Source organism: Centruroides sculpturatus, unplaced genomic scaffold (assembly GCF_000671375.1).
Source record: "Centruroides sculpturatus isolate CEXI.00-Female unplaced genomic scaffold, Cexi_2.0 scaffold150, whole genome shotgun sequence".
In the NCBI taxonomy this organism is placed as follows: domain Eukaryota; kingdom Metazoa; phylum Arthropoda; class Arachnida; order Scorpiones; family Buthidae; genus Centruroides; species Centruroides sculpturatus.
In genome coordinates, this window is record NW_019384512.1 from 740,898 (window position 1) to 765,278 (window position 24,381).

Here is a 24,381-nt window from a genome sequence, read left to right on the forward strand (position 1 = left end):
TTTTTACTTTTCTCTTTCTCAGTTTTAGATTAGTTCTCAGTAAACTCATGGGTAGCGGACCTTCAACGGTCCCGCCAACGGGAAAGACGGACAACCACCATCTATATTGTCGCGACGCGGAAATATTATTATTATTTTCCTCTTGTTTAGTTTTGAATGTACTTGCCTGTATTTGTATCGTTTGCTATAAATTAAATATGTTACTCTTAATTTTAATATTGTGTCATCTTTGAGTGCGACCGACACCTCGTCATGACTTCACTACCCCTCCCACTCACTTAACCATTGCCATCCCTGACAACAAAGCCGATAAGTGGGGAGAAGCTCGCCGCTCTACCCCTTGGTTCACACTTAGCTTTAATTTGAGTGTGTTTTTCGTGTTGGAACGAATTATTTGGTTTTACATGTAATCGTATGGAGAAAAATGATTCACCTTACGACATTTTCATGATACGATCTCAGTTTCGGAATGGATTAATTTCGTATCCTGAGGTACCACTGTATACACAAACATGAACCAATCAGCAAAAGGTGACAATTTGTTGTAGCATTGTACTTTCCTTAAATCTGTTTGTTTGGTGCAATTTTGGAAAAAATATAACATCATGGATGCCATAGGCAATATCAACTTTGCTTGGCAAGAATTAACTGATAAATACATGAACGGAGTGTGGAAGAAGTTATGGTTGAAGGTATCCAAGAATTCTCAACGAGAAGATCCTATCACTGTATTGTTAGATTGACCAAATTGTCAACCTAATCGATACAATAGGACTAGACAGGAGATACAGACGAGCAGGATATTGAGGAGTTACTGCAGGTTTCTGGTGAGAGCCTTACAACGATGACCTTCAAGAACTGGCAGAAGAAGGAATTCATGTAGGACTGGGAAAATAGTGATTCTGGAAGAACCTAAAAAATTTCTCTACAGATTTCCTTAGTATAAGTTTGGTAATGACAACTGAAATCATTGATCAAATTGTAGCAAATGGTCCAGATTTTGAAAGGAGTGAAAAAGCAAAATCAGACATTATGGATGCAATCTCCTGCTACAGACATTTGCTTAAGGAAAGAAAAAAGCAACAAATGAAACTACACGAATTTATCATAAAAACACAAGAATTTCAGAAGGACCAGGACCTTCATCATATAAAAAAATGAACATTACATTTTTGTGTGTTATATGTTTGATATTTAGCATATATTATTATGCAAATTAATATAAAAATAACTTAAAACTATAGTAAAATCTTCATTTTTGGTAATGTGTTCACCTTTCCCTATTTATGTGTTAAAATGACCTCATTTAACACTGTTTCATTTAGTGCTTTGATGTCTAGGAACATATCCCACACTTTAAGCTGGGTCTTACTGTATTTATAAATTAGGGTTTATCTTCAAATCTGTCTTTCAGTTATTTTATGAACTATAAATATAAAAACTGAATTTACAAATTATTACTAAAAATTATTAGCCTAAAAAAAGGTCTGGTCGCTAAAGTTTATCCTGAAAAATTTTAAACGGAAATAAAAGGTGATCAACCAAAGTTTTAACAAAAATTTTTGGAAATGACTGTCTTTTTATTTATCGAAAAATTTCTTCATCCAGCAAAATTTTAAAAATTATTACTATTTAAGGGGGTGTGTTCCAACAGTCAAGGCTGCTGGTGACTTTTTCTAAGCGCCTCGTTATCTGCATAAAGTTTAAGTGCTGATTGCTTCTGACTAACTCAAATTGTTCAAAAAGTTTATATTTATTTTAACTAATATCATTAGTGGTAATAATAATATCAGTAAAAATGCAACGTTCACCACCAAAGCAGGGAAGACTGCCAATGAATCGTTCTAAACCGGAAGTCAAAAGAAATCAACCAACCTCGTCAAACTCCAGGCTAATAACGGATTTTAACTTAACTTCAGAAAAAACTCTCATGAAGACTTTACAGAGGACATGAATCCCAACCTGAATTTGTCTCAACTTAGCACTCAGTCTCTCAGGTGAGTCAACTAACTTTGTTCCTACTTTACTTAATAAACAGGACAATCTACCAGACACCTCTACAACAGACCTATGGAACAAAATCTCCAACTTGATTAACACTTCTAATGATAAACTTTTCAGCCAAATTATTATTATAAAAGATGATCTTGACTTTATACACAAAAACATCCGTGAAACTAAAGAACAGCAATGGACTGTATTCAATTTAGAATGGACTATTTAATTAATGATCATCATCGCAATAATATAATTATATATAATTATCCCAATTCTAAAACTATTTCTAGACCAGAAATTCATAAATTCATCATTACTTCATTAAACTTGCAAAATGTAGCTCAAGAAGACATCCTGGAAATAGTCCAACTAACTAAATCACCAAACTCAACTATAAGACTAACCCTTGGTAATAATTATATTCATGAACGCATCTTTTCTACTTTTATATGGAAGAAACAACAGAATTTGCTAGAAGAATGGAAAAAATATGCAAATATCAACGGCTTAACAAAAAATTCAAGGATTAGACAAACACTTACTCCCAACTTTCTACAAACTGAGCAAACATAATCCCTTGGTCAAACTACATAATGACACTTTAATAATTAAACGTGAAAAATTAACCTACAGTTTAAATACTGGGAAATTAGTCCATGTGAATACCTTTCTTCTGTCTTCTAGATTAACAAATACAAGTTGATATACTAAGAAGCAAAGAAAAATTCAATACAATATAACTTACTTGAACAACCAATTATTAACTAATATCAACTGGAATAGCCAAGGGCTTAAAAATAAAATTCCACTAATCAACTCTTTTTACTCCAAGCATGAACCCGATATCTTTGCTATAACAAACTTGGATAACCTCTGAACTGCCTTATAAGTCAATTTTTTTTTTATAAATTTATAATTGAATCAGTAATGGCATATAAACCAATGGGCCCAGGTCGTCTGAGCAGTGGTCTCTGTATATTAATAAACATAAGATTCTTGTAAAATAATACAAACAAAAAAATCTGACAACTATGTCCTGCTTCTTATTTCATTCAACAAACCTATTCTTACAAATATAACTAATAAATTAATGACCTTAATGCTTATCTATATCCCTCCTGATGATTTAACAAATCTAAATGAAGCCTCCAAACTAATTAACATTTGGCGACATATGACTCCATACTCTATTATACTAAGAGATTTTAATTCAAGAATTGGTGAAACAATGGACTCTAGATATGATGGACCTAATTCTTTAATACAAAATACTTGTCAGTCAAAAGACAAACAGCTTAATTAATAGAATGGATAAAAAAACTAATAGAAATAATAACAATCTTAAAATGTATATAATAAATGAACATATCAAACCTGATATTCCTGCAGAATATACCTGTTTAACATATGCCGGAAAAGCCACTATCGATTATACAATCTGCTCAGACTTACTACTGGATTGCTGTCCGGACTTCACCATAATTACTTTTGACATCTCTTATCATCTACCTACAATAGGAAAATTTTTACTATTTCCGCCTAAGAAATCAGACAACTTATCAATTAAAAGTCAAAGAATAAAGTACAAAACCTCAAGATAGTCAACAGAAATTGAAGATCAATTTACTGAAATTCCAATAATAACAGAAAACAATAGTGGAGAAATTTATAAATTAATAACAAATATAATGAATGATTATACAGGTAACCCCTGTATAACATGGGAGTCACATTCCAAAAAATTGCCATGATTTATGCGAATCCGTGTTATACAAAACAAAGAACTAGTGCGAAAAGGGGGGTTAGGCTCCAAAAATTAAAAAACATACTGTTAACTCCTTATTTAAATCAGATTTATTATTCATTTTTTTCATAGGTTTATACTTATAGGTTTATAGTTTCATATGTTTTTTTCATACTTATTTATTATTTAAGTAAATATTTTACCAGAGAATTATTCATCCTATATGATGATCTCAGCATGAGCATCATCAACTGCTAACAGTTTTTGGGTGCGTTCGTTAATAGCGGTCGCTCTGCAACGGGAGTGTGCTGCTGTTTGTAGGCATTTATAAACAATGGTGAAAGAAAGATGGCAGCGCCTGCACTATTGATAGTATCATAATGGAGGAATCTATAATTCTAAAATGAGCTTTTAGAGGCAAAAGAAGGGTCCCAATTGTAAAATTTAACCATTAAATGGATTATTGTTGAAAGAGCATTCAAAGTATTCACAAAAACAATTAAAATGCTCGCGCGGAGTTACACGGAAGTATAAAAGAACACACCCTTTATTATATTTCATGTTGTACGAGGGTTTTACCCAATTCCCGAACCATGTTAGAGTGAATCTGTGCTATAGAAGTGCCGTGTTATACGGGGGTTACCTGTATATACAATAATAATAAAAAAAGAAACTTTCATAATAAATTCTGACAAATCTGGTATGATTCTGATTGTCACAAAATGAAAATGGAAAAGCAATCTAAACTAAAAATCTTCAGACTAAACTCTAATGATACCAACTTTGATAATTATAAGAAAGCCAAACAATCCTACAACAACTTACTCAAGACAAAAAAGAAAAACTACTTCAGGAAACTCAAATCAAATTTAATAAAAAACAGTAAAGACAGTAAATTATTCTGGTCTACAATAAGAAGATTCCATTTTAAATCAAACCTAACTAAAAAATCACCAATCATGGACTTCGATACTTAGAAACATTTCTATCAAAGATTCCCAAAAATTCATTCAAATATACTTCCAATAATAAACACTATGCTTATAATGTATACTTAGATTCTGATCTAATACAGAAAACAAATTACACAGAAATACAGAACAGGCAATACAGAAAACAAAAATTAATTCAATTTCCAAATTTCTAAAAATGCTTCCAAATAAAGCCAGGTTAAAACTGTTAAATCTTTAACACCATGTACAAAGCCACCTCTTACCAAGACTCTTGGAATACAGTTATCCTTACCATGGTCCATAAAAAGAGTGATCAGCTTTCCCCTAATAATTATAGCCCAATAGCATTACTATCAACTTTAAGAAAATGCTTCACTTCAATACTGGCAAAAAAATTTCAACAATGGACTGAAGATACCGATCTGGAAGCCAAATTTCAATATGCTTTTACTAAAAATAAAGGAACTGAATCAGTAATATTCATATTACTAATGATAATACAACTTCATCTATTAAAAAACCAGAAAAGTATATGCTGCTTTCATCAATATACAAAAAGCTTTTGATTCAATCTATATATCACTACTAGTAAATAACTTAAGAGCCTGCGGTGCAAGTACCCAATTCTCAACTACTATAAAAAAGCTCTTCTCAAATTATAACATAAAGATAAAACAAGGCAAGATTCTTTCTCCCTCACTAACTCTTTCTTGTGGTGTTCTTCAAGGTGATCCCCTTTCACCATATTTATTTAACTTCTATTTGCTCGGCATTGATCAACATTTCTATAATTCAACTGATGGCATTGAAATAAACAACAGAATCTTTCCCTACATATTATTCACAGATGATTTAGTAATACTAGCATCCACCAAAATCTCATTACAAAGAAAAATTAACCAGCTAAATCTTTATATTAAACCAATTCACTTAGTAATAAATCCGGCTAAAAACAACATTATTATTTTTCGTAATAATAGCAAAATATCTGAAAAAGAAACTAAAATATACCATGACAATACTGTATTACAAACAGTTAATGAAGTAAACTATCTGGGTGTCGTCTTTGACTGAAATGTAACCTTAAGCTCAAATCTCAAGAATTAACATCAAAGTAAAGCAGGCTATCGATAATCTTCTATTTCTATGCTCAACCCTGAAAACCTCTAATTTGAATATCCATATGAAACTATACAATTCTATAATCAACCCTATTATTTACTATGCAAGCCCTATCTGGAGTCTGGATTATTTATATAAACTCGACTCCTTTCATGTCTATTCCTACGTAAATTATTCCATCTAGAAAGAACAATTTCTGGTTATGCTCTCCAACATGAAACAAATCGTATCTGGTCATTTCCCCTGCTATTAAAATGTATAATTAAATTTTATTATATACTCGAATTCAAAATTGACAATAATATAACTTTCTTACATCAAGAAATAATCAAGGAGAGCAAAAACGTAAATTACAAGCAGCTTTGGAAATACAAATTATGTAAAACTTTGAACTCATTTGACATATTATTTAAAGATATCATTCAGGATTGGAAATACAGTTATACTCGTCTATTAAACTCTGCCATATCTCAATCAATAAATAAAGATCAGATCTCTTTAAACCATAGTAATTATCATCCCTGGTACACCAACTTATTAGAAATCCCATCTTCTCAGCCACATATGTGGCAACCAATTGATTTGAACGTGAAATGACTAATAATCCATCTACGCCTTAACAAATATTCTCTCTTTGTTAATAATACCTACATAAACTTTTCAAATACCCATTGCTACTTATGTCAGTCCGAAGACTTATCAGCATTCCACTTTCTAAAAAACTGTCAAGAACTTAGAACTTTGCATGAACAATATGAAATCATACGAATATTTAACTGTAATCACCTCTTGAACTCAAAATAAATTTAAACTTTCTCAATAAAAAAGGATCTATATAAAATTTATAATCACTTTGTTAAAATCACAGAAAAAGTTTTAAAAAATTAAATAAATGTTATTAATAAATAAAAATCATTATAAAACTTAAATATCCTATTATGGTATTTTTTACTTATTCTGTTCATGTCTATAAGATATAAGGCATAATGACTATGCAGTTCTGTTAAATTATGATTGTTTTATTATCAATATAATACTTTTGTAAACTAAAGTTGTTAATTAATTTCATTTTTATGTATCACCCCCTGTAACAGGGAAATCTTTCCCTTTTGCTAATAAATTTGATTTAATTATTACTATTTAAATAATTACAAAAAAATCTTAGAAATATTGTGTTCACTCTCAATAAAAATTTTAACTATTTATCATATATTATTTTTAATTATATTTCTATCAAATATATTCATAATGACAATGTATAAACTATTTTATAATAATACATTTACGTTACATTAAAATACTTTTCTTAATATATTTAATTACAATTTATAAATATTCCCGTATGAATGAAACAAACAGGAAGCATAAATACTGTATTTATAAATCTGTTTAAATAACGCTTGCTTATATTATAGTTCTGTGGACTAAAACAATTATTTGTGTAAAATTTTATTAAACTAGTTCGGTATTATTAAGATTTTATGTATTATCTACCATATTTTAATTAAAAATGACTCTTTTAAATATTAACTATAAATAAACCTTACATCCATAATTACATTATTGTTATTGTTAGAAATATCGATTTCTAAGGAAGTGATAACATCAATCATATTTTAATCATTACTTACTTTATTTTCAAGGAATCTATTTTTACAAAATATTTTAGTTATAACGAATATCTGTCACAAACAACTACGGAAGGTACGGCTCCAGAAGGGAGGATGTATGGCACGTGTTGATACGACCTTGACTCCAATTACTTGACCAAGTATTTAAATCAAAACACCAGGTGGATTTTGTTTTATCGTTTATTATAATTAATACTTGTTTATAGTATTTAAAACATATATATATTCACCACCGTTAACTCACCTGCTAGTTATTAATTCTTGTTTAAAAATTAGGACGAAAGGTTATAAGTTAACCCACAAACATGCATAGTATGTTCACAAAATTTATATTTACGAACAGCAATAATTCATTTACTGTGTCTCTAGCACTATGGTAAATGAAGAATGGATGTTTTAACTGAATCACAAATTATCTTCTATGATGAGAGTAAACCATCAAAACAGACAGTAGGTTTACACACGAAACAGGAAGTCAGTCATACCCCGGAGTTATCACGTGATTCAGATAAAACAATGCTAACGATTGTCCACGATAAAAACCGTGCATAAATTTCGTCAGAAAGAACACTCCAATCAAAACGATCTTATTAATAAATACAATTACTATAATATATTATTTAAAAGTGCATATCTATTATCTTAACGCACACAATGCACATTTAGTTTTTTTTTTTTTAAACTAACAAAAAAGAGCATTTCTTTTTCAAAAATTATGCTTAAAATTCAATGAAATGAAAAATAAAAATGCACGATAAAAACAAACAAGAACCGTTCTCATTACAATGCAATGCAGTACGTCTGTACAGTACAGTACATATCAATATGATACAGTACATATATATATATATATATACACTGTATATAAATAACTTAACGTTAACGAAATAAAAGCGTGTAATCAAATACAATTTTTAAAGTTTTAATTAGATAAAAATTTCATTCCAAATCTTTACAGAAGTATTGTGAATAAATTGTGTCATTCACAATACTTCATAATAAAAACTTGAATACCGAGTTGATAAGCGTAATAGTTACATTCGTTAATTAATAAAACAAACAAGAAAAATTAATTAATAATGTACTGTACATTACAAAGCTAATTCTTCGACATCGTCATTACCTTAATTAAACGGGAAAATTTACATCTAAATGTGTGTTAACAGTTCACACATTAGAGAGATTGAGGCAGACGTTTTAAACGTGTAAACGTGTAGGACGGACGTTCGGTGCCGCTTTCCCGTAAGCCTAGAAGTTTGACGATGGTGTTTGGAATGTCGAGCGTGATTCCACCGACTATCCAAACACCATTGTCAAACTTTTAGGCTGACGGGAAAGCGGCGCCGAACGTCCGACGTACACGTTTACACGTTTAAAACGTCTGCCTCAACCTCTCTATTACTTAAAATATACTGTAATAAAATTATGGTTTCAAAGTACAATAATAATAGACTGACTTTTGTAATCATAAAAGTTTATTTTTCTTTTAACAAACACATTATTTTTTTATGAATTGTTACTATATAAAAATATTTCGACAAAATAATATGCTTGACATAAAACAGAACTAAAGTGACAAGGATGAACACAGAGGGAAGGAAAAGTCCTATTTTACAATATTTCCAAAACGGAGGCAGAAATACGAACGAAAAATTTGAAATAAATACACTAACTTAAAAATCATTAGCTGCCGAGGGCAAAAACAGAAATACAGTAATACCTCGACTTACGCGAACCCGGAGTTAAGCGATTTTCAAATCTCGTCGATTTGTCTTTTGTTTGAACGCCACACTCGATTATCACTCCATCCACACTATTGTTCGGCTTACATGTTCGGACGTGTCATGCGGAATCGACACATAGCTACAATTTATTTTGTGTTATTGATTTCTGTGTTTGTTATATCTACGGAGCCTTGAGAGACTCTGTGATGATTTCTTGTAACCGTGAACGAATCAAAAGACAAGATTAATGAGAACATTTATTAGCTTACATACATCCGACTTGGATTTTACACAAATTGCGAAATTATACCCCGACTTACGCAAATTCGACTTACACGATTATCGCGTAAGTTCATTTTAACGATTAGGTATACAGTAATACCTAATCGTTAAAATGATATTTTTATAATTTCAGAATTAAAATTGAAAATTCTCACTTATATGACAAACAATTTCAGATTAGTAATGAATCCATACTCAACGAGTAATTACCTCTTTAGCAGCCATTGTTATGTATGTCCAGACAATGCATTGTATTTCCATAAAGCAGTTTCCAGGCATGTACTGACCAAAAATATTTGTTTAAATTTTGCCGTGGGCCAAGATTATTTATGGGTCAAGCATAATTTCCAAATTTTGACAAATTGGCCACCCCCGACATGTATTCTATCTACCTATGTCAAAGTCACTTTTGGATGAATTTCCAAAATCCATACTTCTGGTTTAAAACCTGTGGAGATTTTAACAAAGAAAAATATAGTACTGTACTTCAGCCCCACAGGCCTGCTTTTGCAGAAAAACTTGGACATGAACATTAGTTTCTAGGTGACATAGGTACACTGTTGCCAAATTTAACTTCATTGTTTCTTTTAAATTTGAAATACAAGGCTTTTAACTGTGGTAATCAATATTGAAAGAGAAACAGTTGTATTTTTAACATTTTTCATTCAAATTGGTCAATCTCTCTTTTGTACAACTCTCTCACTTATAAAACTTTTATCATTGTTCCCTTTAAAGTCATATAATTGAAAGATCACTGTATTTTGAAATCTCAGTAATCTGAACCATTGAACTACCCTCATGGAGAATAATGAATTTCAAGAAAAGCAAAAATATTTATTCAATATTTTAATTACTGATTTTCAATTATATAAAAATATTTTTAATTTTTATATTTTTTATTTTTATTTTTAAACAACTTTATATTAAATTCAATTTATAGATTTTTAAATTATTTAAATCATAATTATTTAATACATTACATCAATCAAAAAATTAAAATATTTTAAACCTAAAACAATAATTAAACTCACTACATATAAATAAACAACTAACGCACACCGGAACAATATAAAAATAACTTATCTCTAAACCTATAACCGATGTGAAAGAATTTCAATCGCAAACGTTTTCGGACACCACTGTATCCTTCTTCAGGCAATGTTCTATTCGTAACACATCGTTACTGCCCGTTGTCTTTGGAACGCCTTTCAAAAATGTTCTTATTTCGAGTTCCGTTGGGCATCACGCGCTTTTTCAAACCGAAATCTCAGTATCCACGTAACGATCTTTTATTCGTACGATAGAATTACGTAATTTTCGAATAAATTTGTTTTAGCGTGTCATAGGTGGGAGATAACACGCGCCCTTTTTCCTTCCGCCTTCTAAACGGTGTCCGAAAACGTTTGCGATTGAAATTCTTTCACATCGGTTATAGGTTTAGAGATAAATAATTAAACTTTTATACTCTATAGAATCAAAATTTGTAATTATTTCAATTAATACATTTTTGACTCTCTGAATTAGAGAACTTCAGAAAAAAATAAAAACAGCTTAATACTATTTTTAAAATAAAGAATTTTAAAAATGTTATCAGTCAACAATTTTATTTCTATCATTTATCATAAAATAGAACAGGAAAAAGAAATGAACCATTAAATACATTTAGTAGATTAAATCAAAAGGAAATTAACCTCTAAAATAAGGCCATATAAATTCATCAATGGACTATAAATCTAATAATTTACAATTAAAAATGTCAAATGATAAAACAAAAAAGTATTAATCTTATCATGAAACAATAGAAAAATAAAAGGACATTATAAAAGGAAATAAAAGGAAAGAAAATTTTATTTTGAAGAAATTCATATTTATTATTTTTGCTTATAAGATAAGAAAAAAACAAATGATATATGTATTTTTAGGATAGCCTTATTAAAAGCAGTAATAATATACAGAATCACAAAATTCCAGAAAATTATTAAATTCTACAGTATATGATTCAAATATTCTAAATTTAAATAAAGAATTAATCTAAATGATTTTCTTTACAAGTAGATATATTGTTCTTCTATTGCAATATTTTATGTACTTGATTTAATAACAAACATTTTTCCAGAATATTCTAAATTTACATTTCTTTCTAATCATTAAATTAACATTATTACAGCCTGATAAATAATCCAACAGAAAAATAAGAGAATCTTTACCATAAACTGTAAGGATTACAAATTCCAGATATCCAATTTATCACAAACCAAAAAGTTTAAAGAAAAATATATGTACAGTACTGTTAATTCTTAAGTCTTCTATAATTATCTAAATATTATAATAAGTTTCATTGATATTTATTGAAAAAGTTTTAATAAAATTTGCTCAGTTTTAATTTCAACAGTACAAGAAATGTGTTTTCTTTCATATTATTATACCATATTAAATTCAATTAATTCACAATCCTACATTTTTGATAAACTATTATTATGGCTAATAATATTCTCCAAAGTAGTTCAGTAACAGTAAAACAAATACAGAAAATATACTAGTTTTACAATATAAAATTTATTGGGAATTAATCAAAAATATTAGTAAACTAAAACAATTATTTTTTTTAATTAAAAATTAGTATTATAAGGTAATAAAATTCAAATTACATTTTAAAATAACTATTAAATAATTATTGTATTAAGTTTATTAATTAGTAAACATGTAAAAACTGTCTTCTTGGTGTGAACATTTAGTTTTTTAGAACAAGTTTAATTAAAAAACAAATATATTTACAAGTACTTTTGATGGTAATACATAACCATCTTCAAATAAAAACAGCACAAATGAAATAGAACAAATAGTTTTTAAAATTTACAACATAATATGAAATCTTAGTGGAAATGATATCAGTGTGTTTATATTTTAGCAGAAAATCCACTGTAATTTGACTCTTATCCACTTTTCTTATTAAGAAGTAACTGATAAAAGAAATGTCATGCAGTTTCCATAGTTAAAATGCAGTATAATGAAACACATACTAAATTAAATGAACATAAGTAAAAAAAAAACATAAAGAATAAGATTATCATTATCAAAAGTATGCAAATATATTTGTTTTTAAAACTCATCATCTTTGTTTCATATCTTAACACTAAGAAGACAGTTTATTACTTCTATTCATTTATTTTGGTAAACAGTCAAACCTCAGGTTATGAACAATTTAATTTATGAACAAAATTTTAAACACCATATTTGCTCTGGTTGCCATTTGATAACTTGGTTTCCTAACAAGCTACTCGGCAGAGCTGGCCAGTGATGGTCAACTTCCTATACTTTCTATGTTAAAGAAAGTCAACACCTGACCAATCAATGACAGGTCTACCAATTCAGTAGTGGTGGAGATTTGCCTCAAGTCAGATGTCACAGCACAAACCATCAATGACATTGTTATTCAAATTAGATTTCAATACACATGCGTGTAGAATAATACTTCCAATTTTCAATATGCATTACAATTCAATTTAAATAAAATTAATAAAAACCACATAATTTGACATTTGCATAATATAAATGACATCCAATAATTTGTATTTAAAGGTGCTTAACTCAAATTAAATAACAAAAATTTATTATTAAATATATATATTTTTAATTATTTCTCAGTTGTACAGTACATAATCAACATTCAGCATTATATTTAACAGTATGAATTAAATACAAGAACTTTTAATGAACATCTTTTAAAAAAACATGGGTATGCCAGAAAAAAAATTAATCATCATACAAAAATATTATTAATTATTTTTCTGAATTTTCAGGAAAAGTGAATAATAGCAAATTATTGCTTCCATAAATTATGCATTTAACTCTAATTTTCATTTTTAAATTAAATTATTAACAACAGTGCTAGAAACAAAGGAAATCTTACACCATGGTGAATTGAAATCGAAAGTAATGACATCACTCTTGTTAAACAGAAAATGTAAATCACAATCATTGTCATACCATGCTTCAAGCCAATGGTGTGCTGCATATCTTTTTAGTCTTGTGATTTTCTCAAAGTTATTTCATCTATGTCTCTTTAATCTGTGGAGCCAGCAGTATGGCATCACTTTGCAGTGAACTTTTGTTTGACTTCAGAGATTTTTCTTGCATTGTGGATTATTTCTTCTGTTTTTTTTTTAATTCCATAAGCCACCATAGGATCTAAGAAAGCTAGTGTAAAGGCAAAAGGAAAAGAGTGAAAATAATAGAGGTGATGAAAGAGATTATACAAAAGCATAAAAATGGCATTTGCATCTCAGATCCGGCTTTGCAGTTTGACTTAGGAAAATTATCAATCTATAAACAAACATTCTAAACCCGATATATAACATAACTAAACACCAATCGTATGCCGAAAATCTATCGGGCTAGTTTTAGGCTAATTACTAAATGAATTATGTAACCAATTTGGCTTTAGAGGTAGGCGTTAGGCACCATCTCTTATTAATATTAATAATTATAAATTAATTAATTAATTTAAATAATTTAGAACTGCTGGGAGAAAAAAATCGGCCCAGAGCGGGACTCGAACCCACAACTCCTGCTTACCGTGCAGATGCATTGCCAGTTACACTATCCGGACCTCCAGTCCGATCTCCACTTCCAGCTTATATAAGCTAACTACATAATAACGGTCAATGGTTATGTAGTTAATGGTCGATGATTTAATATTCTGCATCCGGAATATCCATCTTAGTTTCTTGATGTAATTGCGTTTTAAATTTCTTTCGACATTCTGTGTCAACTTAACAACACTTTTATTCACGAATGTTAGAAGTTGTGGGTCCTGTTCATACAGGTAGTTCTCCATTTTTATCAGCTTGTACAAAAGAGCGTACGTTTGACGTCTTGTATTTCTGATAGCCTTTCTGAGGCACAGCTGTCTCAATTTTGGGATTAGCAAATTACATCCCGTGGGCAATCGTATCCGATAAACAGACATTGGAAAAGCATTTACATACAATGAAATATCTGGAGAAATTATAGATCTTTAAGGCACACAAGAAAACTGGTTGCATCAACCATAGAGATGCGGACTCCTTACCTACCGCATGGCGATCCTTTTACAAGAATTAATGACTTTATTTATTTTTATTTGTTAAGGAACATTTTTTCAGATTAATTTTTATTTTTCATTTATTTTATCTACTTTTCCGTTATTTATATTTTAATTTCGTATTTATGTTCTTTTTGTGTTCGATTTTATTCTATGTTATGGTAACTGACGAAGATCGTTAAGAAACGATCGAAAATGTTATTATTAATTTTTATTAGCTGGATTATTAAAGGTGTGTTTTATTAATCATAGCCAAGGCACAACTTTGGTGCCAAAACAGTAAAAAAGGAGCCAGATTTGGCACAAAGTAACAAAACCTGGCTTCAATGCATGCACCTCCCTAATATACAAACAAGTACATGTTTGCATGGGACCATATCCATTTAAAAGAGTGGGCATCCTTAAACTTTAATCCCTATTTTCTGAGTATGGAAGAATGGTCTGCTAAACCAGATGTTTGAATTGCCCTACAATCACAGATCAAACCAATCTTTACTTACTATAAGAAAATTATTCTACTCAAAATAGAATATTTATTACAGTATCATTTTTTATTTTTTACACTTACCATGTGAATAATAGTCATTATTGGTTATTTTTTCAGCTAAACAAATGTTTTCAACCCATTTCATGGGCCATCATCAGGTTAAAGATGTTCGAATCAATGGCTTTTTAAACACGTTCAAATTTAAATTACATTAGAACATATGTTGAAATAAAATTAAGTAAACAAGCATAACGAAATTAATACAATAAATAAGAAAAACAAAATAATATATAAATTAATACAAAATACGGTAATTCCCCACAATACAATATGTAAAGATTTTTTATATAGTAACTCAGGTTTTTATTGAGCCTGGTGGATGTATCATCCTACAAGTTCTTTCTGATTATATATTTCCATGCCAATGGTAAAATTGTTGCATCTTTATAATTTAAACATTTATCAGTTAAGCTAGATCTGTAGATCTCACACTTCTCTGTTGTGGATGCAAGTGTAGGCGAGTACACCTTTGCAACGATTCTGTCCTCTTCCCATTTAACTATGGATCCCTCCCCGTCTGCGCTATTTTTGATAACGCTGTTGCATATCGGCTCTTTGCTACGTCATACTTATGTTCTTTCATCCTCACATTAAGATTTCAATTTGTGACTCCTATATATTCTTTATCTATTCCTAATTGGTCATTCTTGTACGGTACTGCATACACTCCTGGTTGTTCTTTTCATTAATTTTTTCTTTGTCATTTCTGAACAACGTATATAATGTAAGAGCTCTTTTGTATACAATATTGGTATTTTTGTAGTTCGCAATTTCTTTCATAACCAGGGATAGACGTTTATTATATGTGAATTTTGTGATGTTGCTGCTTCCATCCTGTTTTTTCTTTTTGCCATTTCTAGGATCGTTGTATGCGGTAATTAGATGTTCTACAGATCTTGTTCCAAATCCCAACCCTTTCGCCACTTCTTTAATTCTATTCAGCTCCTCTATTGTGTCTATCACGTTACAGCAATACAGAAACGCTCTTCTGATTAGAGCCCTAAAGGCAGAGAGTTTATATGCAATTGGATCATTAGATGTCGATGGTATATATATCGGATCATGAGTAGGCTTGATATACACCTTTGTGCACAGTGATCCGTTCTGAAATTCAATGTTAATGTCCAAGAAATGTAACTCGTCGCTACTAATCTGTTCCAGGTTCAGTTTTAAACCATGCTGGTTGGAATTCATTTGGCTCAAGAATTGTTGTATCTTTGTGTCGTTCTTCCATACAATAAGCACATCATCAACATATATTTTGTATAGGATTATGTCTTCATTATAGTTGATAAGTGTAGAGCGTTCCATTAATAATAGATAAAGAATATACAGGAGTCACAAATTGAAATCTTAATGTGAGGATGAAAGAACATAAGTATGACGTAGCAAAGAGCCGATATGCAACAGCGTTATCAAAAATAGCGCAGACGGAGGGATCCATAGTTAAATGGGAAGAGGACAGAATCGTTGCAAAGGTGTACTCGCCTACACTTGCATCCACAACAGAGAAGTGTGAGATCTACAGATCTAGCTTAACTGATAAATGTTTAAATTATAAAGATGCAACAATTTTACCATTGGCATGGAAATATATAATCAGAAAGAACTTGTAGGATGATACATCCACCAGGCTCAATAAAAACCTGAGTTACTATATAAAAAATGTTTACATATTGTATTGTGGGGAATTACCGTATTTTGTATTAATTTATATATTATTTTGTTTTTCTTATTTATTGTATTAATTTCGTTATGCTTGTTTACTTAATTTTATTTCAACATATGTTCTAATGTAATTTAAATTTGAACGTGTTTAAAAAGCCATTGATTCGAACATCTTTAACCTGATGATGGCCCACGAAATGGGTTGAAAATGTTTGTTTAGCTGAATAAATGTGCTTTCTCAGTATTAAGATGTGTTGACTTTATAATGTTAAAGAATCTCAGTGTGAATAAGAGAATAATTTACAGTTCAGTTTAATAAATTCTGGTAAAATTTTTGTTCATCTATTGTGTGAAAATTAATGTTGTAATAATAGCAAAATTTCCTTTAACATGAGAATTTGCTTTATTGGTGTTCATTTTAAGGCAAATTGATTGTACATATTAAAAAATGATTATTATAACTAATAAATCTCCAACTTTTATGTAATTTTTAATTGTTTTAACGTGTTCCTTTAATTTCAGAATCAATACAATCAGAATTTCTATCAACTGTAGCATTATATTATTAAAAATATAGTTGTAAAAATAAAACTTATTATATATTTAAAATTGTAAAGTATTATTGAAGCATAACATTAGTGAACCCTCTTCTATGTGGCTTACAGAATTGTTTTTGTTCTCAAAATTTGATGGGACAATTTTGTTAAAACTTTACCATTTTCGATTAATTGTGATGGGAAATCCAAAAATGTAATAAAAAAAATAGGGACCATGACTTTGTTCTCAAGATACAGTGGTGTCAGTGACAATATTAGTGCTTCCTAATGTGTTTGAGCATGCTTAATGGAATTTATAAGGCAAATAAAAAAACAAAGAAAAAAAAAGCAGCAATGCACTCAGCTACTGGAAAATAGGTACCAAAAATGAAAAAAACACACAAACAAAGCAATCAACACTGAGAAAATATTACAATCACCTGCTTGTCCTTTCCCAGAAGGTTCAAGGATTGCCTCTTCTGGGCCCAGCAGGTACAAGGGTCATTTCTTTCTGGCAAGTGCAAGGATCACCTCTCCATGGCTGACAAGTACAGTAATACCCCGAACTTACGCGATAGGTGGGACCGAGCGATAACCGCGTAAGTCAAATTCGCGTAAGTCGGGGTATAATTTCACAATTTGTGTAAAATCCAAGTCAGATGTATGTAAGCTAATAAATGCTCTCGTTAATCTTATCTCTTCTTTTGATTCGTTTACTGTTATAAGAAATCACCACATAGAGTCTCTTAAGTCTCCTTAGATATAACAAACACAGAAATAAATAACACAAAAAAAAGTAGCTATGTNAAGAAATCACCACATAGAGTCTCTTAAGTCTCCTTAGATATAACAAACACAGAAATAAATAACAAAAAAAATTGTAGCTATGCATCGATTCCACGCGACACGTCCAAACACGTAAGCTGAACAATAGTATGGGGGAAGTGAGTAATCAAGAGTTGCGTGGCGCTCAAACAAAAGACGAATCGACAAAATTTGAAAATCGCGTAACTCCGGGTTCGCGTAAGTCGAGGTAGCGTAAGTCGAGGTATCACTGTATATGAATTTACTATTTGTGTGAACAGCAATCGTTTTTCTTCTAATTTCACACACACATGCACACCCTAACATACACATTCAAACACATGTTAGTACTCATGTTAGAGGAAGCAAAAAAATACATTTATTTGAACTAATTAAAAAATTTTAAATTACAAAAATGCAATGCTCCACCTCAATGAGAGTCATGCAATGTTCCAAGTTAAATATTATTATTATCAATATAAAATTTATATATATATATATATATGAAAAATTTTGTATATTTCATAATATACAAAATCTAAATATATAAAATTACTTGTCCTGACTGACTGACTGATTCATCATCGCCCAGAGCAAACTGCTGAACTTAAAGAGGTGAAATTTTGTAGAGTTAGGGTACGTCATGAAAACGCACAATAAGAAGGAATTTTACGAAATTCCTCCGCGGGGGAGAAGGAAAGGATTAAGGCTTAACCTGAAGAACTGCTTCTACTGTACTATTTTAGATGCGATTTTTTGTTTTTAACTATGTTTAGTCTTCATTGAGTACTTAGGTGTATTAAATTGATAACATTTCAGACATTGTTATGTTTTTATATATTTCGATTTTTTAACCACATGTTCAAACCATTTTAAATTTAAATTTGTTATTGCATATTGATTCAATTATAGAACAATTGATAAATTTTCTGGAATGTTTACAAACTGAAAACAGTTTGTTTGATTCTCAGCAATTCTCCTCATTCTCAGCGGTAGGTGTTATATAACAATTACTACGGTTTCCATATATAAACGCAATACCATTTATATTCAGTATTTCATCACAAGCGCAAGCAAAGTCACGAGTAACAGCTTGTTTTTCATATATTTAAAATTAGCAGTTGATGTGTCAATTTTATGGACTATGCAAATTTTTGCCATTTCTTAATTAAATGAGCAATATTCTGAGATTCAACATATATGTATATTATGCCAAATCTGGGAATGTTTCTAATTTATAATTCATTATATCCCGTAAAAGAGGGCGCCACCGTCGCAAGTCAGCCTACATGTGTGTTTCTAGTGCTCCTTTTTCATTCACAATAACTCTTAAAACTGTGTTTCCAATTGGATTATATACAGAATTTGCAAGCGAATTGTGAGAGAACTCTGTTAGTGTTCTTCGTTTTGTAATCAGTCTTACGGCTCCTATATTATGGACGTCCATAACTTTTGCCTTTGTCTGGCCCCCATCGAGCCTCCCGTGTGCGCTCCGCTAACTTTTCCGACGGTATTCGAAGGCCCTAAGGTCTGTATGTCAGTATACGAATTTCTGTTCTTATATGTTAATTATTAGTGATATTATAAACACTTCTGGTAATACTGTCAGATAAAGAACGCATCTTTCGCCACGTGGCCGCTCTAGCCGCTCGGCGGGTTTGTAGCCGGTCGGCGCTCCCTTTCTGTAGCTGATTGTCTCCAGGCAATCATTCTTTGTCATCATGGTCCTACCCGAAAAGGACCTTTTGGACAATATCTCCACCACTCTGAGCATCATCATGGAGGCCATCCCTGGCAATTCCCAAGGCTTGATAACCGCGAAGAAACATAAGTGTGCAAGAGCAGCGGCCTTGGATATGCATGCTGCTGCTAACAAACTTTTATGGTATGGTGTTAGCCCTGCGTTCCAGCTCACAGGGCAACCAACAACCTAGTTACGCAGACATTGTTAAGAAAGTAAAGCCAAACTGTGGCCACACTACTAGAATGATATCCGAAACGGTGGACACTATCTCCAACCGTAACGTTTCTAAGGACCTCGTCATTGAGCCTATAAAAATGGAAAATGGTGAAAAGCTTTGCCCGGAAGAAGTCATGGAAACCATTCAAGAAAATATAGATCCGGTAAGCCTAAACATTGGAGTTAAGAACATCCATACTCTTCCCAGCAGGTGCCTCAAAGTCCGTGTTAAAACCGACCGTGATCTGGGCAACCTCAGGGAAGATATTGAAAAATTGCCGGAGGTAAACAGTAAGGTGTGGATGACTACACCCAGCCTACGGAAACCAAGGATCATAATACTTAATGTCCCACAAGACGAAGGAAGAGAAGTCATCTCTTATGACCAGTATTTATGAGCAAAATGAGGAGATCTGGGAAAAAATGTCACTGGATGAATTCTTGAAGGAGATTACGGTCACCCATGCTATCTCCTCCAGGAGCAGAGAAGATTGCAGGCATGTGGTGATATCTGTTTCACCAGCGATTCGCAACCTGCTGATACACCTAAAACACTTGAGCTATAGCTGGAGATCTCTAACTGTCGACGACTACATCCCGGTCATGCATTGCTACAAATGCACTGGCTTCGGGCATATGGCCAAATCATGTGACTCATCAATGAGATGTAGCCACTGTGCCAAGAAACACTTATTTAAGGACTGCCCTCACCAGGAGGAAGAGCCAAAGTGTTTCAACTGTAACAAGGCGAATAAGAAGGATCAGGAGGGACACAGGTTTTGCACCAACCATAATGCCTTCTCTTTGGCATGCCCAATACAGTAATACCCCAAACTTACGTGATAGGTGGGACCGAGCGGTAACTGCGTAAGTCGAATTCGCGTAAGTTGGAGTATAATTTCGCATATAAATACATACAAATAATTTTTAATTGGGGCCGAAGACTAAAGAAAACAATAATTTAGAAAAAAATGTTTAATAAAATCTTAGATAATACATATGTATAACAAATTAGGCCTATATTATTTTACAATTTTTCACATTTACTAATTTTAACATTGTTTCCATCTCAGCGATAATACTGTGACGTTTACGAATGATGCTTGAATTTAAAGATTGAGCATTTTTCACAGCTTCGAGAATTTTTTCTTTGCCTTTTATAATTGTTCTGATCAACAATTCCGATAGATCAAACTTCTTTGCCAATTCACAAATTTTCATTTTTGTATCGAAGTCTTTAATAATGGGTACGTTCGTTAAGTCAAACGAGTTAAATGCATTAGTAACGAATCGTTTGAAAAGTCTAATGAAATAGGAATAACGATGACGTCATTCTCGTTTAACTTGTTCGACTTATGAACATACCCAATGTTAACTTTACATTCCAAAGATAAAGTTTTTCTTTTCTTGTTTGATGCAGAAGAATTAGTTCTACTTCGTTTGGATGACATAGTAGAGTCTCTCGAGTCTCCGTAGATATAACAAACACAGAAATAAATAACACAAAATAAATTGTAGCTGTGTCAATTCCGCGCGACACATCCGAACATGTAAGCTGAACAATAGTGTGGGTGGGAAGTGAGTAATCAAGGGTTGCATGGCGCTCAAACAAAAGACGAATCGACGAGATTTGAAAATCGTATAACTACGGGTTCGCGTAAGTCGGGGTAGCTTAAATTGGGGTATTACTGTACTGAAAAATTATAAAAAATTCCTGGTCAAACAAACCATATATGAACAACAATAATATCAACAACATTCTGACCCACTGTTCTGCTCCAGCCCAAATAATGGCTAATCGAAGCTGTAAGATCTTACAAATCAACACGCAGAAGAGCCAAGCAGCATGTTCTTTGCTTGTCAAGACTGCAACAACCTGGATATAGATCTTATCCTCATCCAGGAACCATATACGGTTAAAAATGAAATAGTACGCTTTGGCTCCTGGAAGGTGTTTAACACTAGGACAGACAATAATAGACCAAAATGTGGGATACTTATACGGAATGCTGGCATTAATGCAGTGCTGGTACCAGATTTGAGTACCAATAGGATTACCACAGTGGCCTTGTACAGGGGCCTGGTGGATTTCTATTGCATCTATTTCTCCCCCTTCGAGGATGATGAAGAATGTATAAAAGAACTCAGTGGTGACGGGTAAAAGTTAATATAACGGGTAAAAGTTATATAATTGCCGGTGATTGCAATGCCAAGTCCTCCCTGTGGTTTCACGAGGAGGAGGATGCCAGAGGTTGGCTAATGCAAGATCTCATCAATGAAATAGACGCAATCTCATTGAATACTTCTGATCTTCCAACCTTCCAAACAGCTAGAGCAAAAGGCTGGACAGATATCTGTCTAGCCCCAACAAGCATAGGAAACCAGATTATAAGCTGTAGTACTCTGCTTAAGGATTCAGTGAGTGACCACAGGTATATCCTCACCAAAATTGAACACCCACATCAAAACAGCAGAAATGTTGTCCCCCATTACAGGAAACACACCAACTGGGATCTGTTCAGTGCGCACTTCGGCCATACCTGGCGGAACTATCACTTCCAAGACCTGAATAATAAGGATGAAGTAGACAGATATGCCCACCACATTACAACCTCTTTACGGAAAGCCCTGGAAAATTCTTCAACCTCAAAGAAATGTACCAACACTACCCACTGGTGGAACTATCATTTAGAGGCAGAAAAGAAGTCAATTCGGAAGCTCAGGAGAAGATGGTTAAGAGAGACCAGCACAACATGGAGGAGCAGTAAAGGTAAGGACTATGCCACCACCCTCAAGGCCTATAAAAATAATATTAATAAAACACGTACAAAAGCATGGCGCAACTTCTGCAGTAAACCTGACATGGATACTTGGAGGAAACCCTGTAAGATAGCCTTCAGGGGCAATAAAAGGGCAACCCTACCAAACGTAACGACACCTCAGTCCACCTCAGGTAACTACGACATCACCAGCAACATCCAAAATCTGCTAAATTATCATTTCCCAAAAGATGACAACTCCGACGACCTACGGACCCATCAGGATATTAGAAACAATATTAACAGTACATACACTGGTGAGGACGACAAGTGGTTCTCTTTTACAGAAATCCAAAAGGCGATAACAACACTTGCTAACAAGAAAGCCTCTGGGCATGATGGGATTACCGCGGAAACGGTCAAAAGGGCTTTCCAAGATATTCCAATAGCCTTTGTCATCATGTATAATGGCTGCTTAAGGAATGGCCACTTTCCAGATCAGTGGAAACTGGCCAGTATTAAATTCATTAATAAAGTAGAAAATCCCAAGGATGAAAAAGACTATAGGCCGATCAGTCTTCTCCCAGTACTGGGAAAAGTCCTAGATGGGCTACTGATTGGCAGAATCAACTGGCATCTAACTAAAAGTAACCTAATAAACGACAGGCTTTAGACCAGGTAGCTCCACCATCAAAGCAATCAAAAGGGTCACTGCCTTCATTAAAGAGGCCTGGGAACATGACAAGCAAGCCCTCCTTATAAGTATAGACTACAGAAAAGCCTTTGATAACCTGTGGTGGCCCTCGATCAAAATCAAGCTAAGAGACTCCAAATGTCCTAGTAACATCTACCACCTCCTGGATAACTATCTTACTTCGTTTGGATGACATAGTAAAGTCTCTCAAGTCTCCGTAGATATAACAAACACAGAAATAAATAACACAAAATAAATTGTAGCTATGTGTCAATTCCGCGCTACACGTCCGAACATGTAAGCTGACAATAGTGTGGGTGGGGAGTGAGTAATCAAGGGTTGCGTGGCGCTCAAACAAAAGACGAATCGACGAGATTTGAAAATCGCATAACTCCGGGTTCACGTAAGTCGAGGTATTACTGTACCTCAGAAGACCTTTAACCGATGCAAATTAAAATTTAACACTACAAACATTTTCAGAATGTTTGTATGAATGGGTCCTCCTTCAGGTAAAGAATTGTTTGAAACGATTTTTAAATCGGAAAGAAGGGGTCTGATAGCTATAAGGGATAACTATCTTACTGATTGAAAGGCAGGCTTCTTCAGTAATGGCATTGAGATAATTAATGAAGTCAATAGGGGATGTCCCCAGGGTTCCCGCAGTGGGCCAGGTATTTGGAACCTGGCTTACGATGACCTTCTAACCACCATCCGAAACTCAGAGCATCCGTCTATCCAAGGCTTCGCTGACGACACTCTGATAATGCTAAGGCACCAAAACTGCAATGTTCTCCAGGCTATGGGCAACGACACTCTTAAGGAGGTTAGTAAATGGAGCTCCCTCCACAAACTCCCTATCAATTACACAAAATGCAC

The 24,381-nt window shown here is 32.4% G+C and overlaps 1 protein-coding gene across 3 annotated transcripts in view; it reads right to left on the reverse strand.

Moving 5' to 3' along the window:
- The window catches only part of LOC111622468 (ras association domain-containing protein 8-like), an 84,914-nt gene that overhangs the window by 45,841 nt on the left and 14,692 nt on the right, over nucleotides 1–24,381 (reverse strand). The window contains exon 1 of one of the 3 annotated variants that reach the window (XM_023364854.1): nucleotides 7,693–7,991. The exons of 1 other annotated variant lie outside the window; for it this stretch is intronic. The gene's annotated coding sequence lies outside the window, so the exon portion shown is untranslated. Of the gene's footprint in view, nucleotides 1–7,448; nucleotides 7,633–7,692; nucleotides 7,992–24,381 lie in introns of those variants that run through there. One more of the 3 variants, XM_023364852.1, reaches the window with a different exon arrangement.